This window comes from Mandrillus leucophaeus, unplaced genomic scaffold (assembly GCF_000951045.1).
Source record: "Mandrillus leucophaeus isolate KB7577 unplaced genomic scaffold, Mleu.le_1.0 Scaffold652, whole genome shotgun sequence".
NCBI lineage: Eukaryota > Metazoa > Chordata > Mammalia > Primates > Cercopithecidae > Mandrillus > Mandrillus leucophaeus.
Genome location: NW_012107053.1, coordinates 66,058 through 68,702, shown reverse-complemented (window position 1 = coordinate 68,702; position 2,645 = coordinate 66,058).

Sequence of the window (2,645 nt, the reverse complement as noted above, 5' to 3'; positions counted from 1 at the left end):
GGTTGCACATAACAGAAGGCCAACTCAAGCTACTGCATCCAGAGACTTTAATAATGTTATCAGCATCATCTCTTTCGACTTTTCTTCCTTCTATTTTAGTTTCATATGCAATCATGCTCTCTCCATCTTGAAGCTCCAACCATATGTTGTGCACACAGTTAGTGAGCTTAGAGAATAGAGAAGGCTTCTTTGTGTAGAGGATACTGACTAGTCTAGCTTGGTTTATTTATGTGCCTGTGGGAGGCAGAATTCTAAGATAGTGCTGAAAATTCCCAGCCCCTGGTGTCCACAACACCTTTTCTCAGTTATTTCATCAGGCACTAATCTAGATGTTGCTGCAAAAGGATTTTATAGATATAACTAAGATCCCAAATCAGTTGATTTTAAGCTAGAGAGATTGTCTGGGTGGGCCTTACCTCATTACAGGAACCCTTTAAATCTGGGTCTAGAGGTCAGAGATGGTGATATCAGAGATGTAAAGTATGAGAATAATTCAACACACCTGCTGGCTTGAAGATGAAGCGGGCCTTATGGCAGGGAATGTGAGCAGCCACTAGCAACTGAGAGTGGCCCCTGGCTGACAATCAGCAAGGAAATGGATCCTCAGTCCAACAATGGCAAGGAATTGAACAAGAATGAACTTGGAAGCAGATTTCACACCTGGAGCATCTAGATGAGAACTCATCCTGGCTGACACCTTGATTTTAGGCTTATGATGCTCTGTGCAGAGAATGCACCCATGTTGTGCCTGGACTTTTGATCCTCAGAACTATAAGCTGATAAACTGGTGGTGGTGTTTTAACCTTCTGTGTTTGTGGTTGTTCGTTATGCAGCAGTAGAAAACTAATACAATGCCCATCTCTGAATTAATCGTTGTGGCTAAAGGAATGGGATTCTTTAACTGGCCAGCCTAAGTCACACCCCTAAACCTATGTTGAGAGAGACTGGGACTGTGCATTCCTAGGAATGAAAGATGGTGGTCACCAAAAGTAACTCTGGGAAAATTACTTAACCTTGTTGTGCTTCAGTTTCCTTGTTTATAGAGACATTAAAGTGTACCTACCCTTTATTGTTACTGGGTTGGTTAAATGAGACAATGCATGCCAGTCAAGTACTTAGTGTAGTACCTGGCACATAGCCCTAGCTCAATAAATGTTAGCTATTATTATTATTAATGAAACTAATAAGGACAAACTGTGTATCATTAGTTACAATTTCAAGAGTTGAAGATAAGGGTGAGTTGCCATCTGTTCTCCATGGCTAGCTTTTAGCCCAAAAGGGTTGTAGCACTACACTAGGGTGTCTGGCCATTATTTTAAGGCTCATTTCTTTTTATCTAGCATTTTGGCTGGGATCTGGGAGTGGAGAATGAAGAACAAACTGTGGAGGCTTGCAAATAAACAGATACAAAGAACTACATGAATAGAAGTACACAAAGTAATGGGATTCAAAGAGTATGGTTTCTTATGTAGAAATCTTTTCATTTGGGACTTAGGGTTTCTGTGAGTCCCATAATCACTCTTGGAGCACAAAATGTAATCATAATTACATGAGCCAAAGAAGGAGAAAGCTGTGTGGACATTCTCTACAGGAAAGTATGTTTTTAAATTTAAAACATCAGCATATGCTTGTTTTGTATGAAAGTGCATTGCAAAGCTCCTGATTACCACTAATTGTTAACCTCAGATCTCAGTAGGGATGCACAGATGTTAACAGCTCATTGATGAACTAAAGCTTCCTAAGTTTCTCACAAAGGTTCAGAGTAATTGTAAAATATCTTCTGGAAGACCATGGATTAGTGAAGTTGTTAGTTGGGAAGATGCTGTGAGGCCTGAGTTAATTCTGGACTAAAATGTCTCTTCTGAAAGACAAAATATTTTGGTTGGTTTTTGAGTTGTAGGGGTAAGTAATCAGCTGAGAAACACAGGTAATGTTTTAATGTAAATCTAGCACAAGAAGGAATTCCTGTTTTGCAGAATCTGCAGCTTATAAAATTTGAGGAGTCCTCTTTAAAGTCAGAGTGAAGATAGGTTTCAGTGTGCACCTTGGCAATTTTTACAAAGTCATACACTAAGTGAGGTTATATGGGCTGTGGTTCCAGGGCTCTGAAAGGGATGTATGCATATGTGGGGCTTTGGAGTTTAAGCTTCATTGGATTCAGTATAAATCCACTTCTGCCCAGAAGTGAGATTAAATAACCAAATTTTAATCTATACAACATAACTTGGAATTAGGGTCCTGCAGCCTGTTTGCATTCTTGCCTTTGGCTCACTGAGTGGTTTCATTCAAATCACTTGCTCACTTGGAGTCTTAGCATCTTAGCTTGTTCTGGAAAACACAGATACTTTTTACTTTTTTTTTCCCCCATCAGTGTTGCTGCAGCAAGCAATGACTATTTATAAGACAGTATATTTTCTTTGGAAAAAAGTTGTACCAATATACTATAGTATTATATATATTTTTCATCCTAAATTAATTTTTGAGTGACCTTGGACTCAGTGAAGCAGAGGCTCTAATTTAAAGTCTTCTTTTATGTCTTTATATATCCATTAAAACAACAATGGAAGGGAGACAAGTCTGTGTCTTGAAAACCTATAACTTATAGACAAGACCTGTTTAATAAAAATTGTGTATTGTTGTAGAGA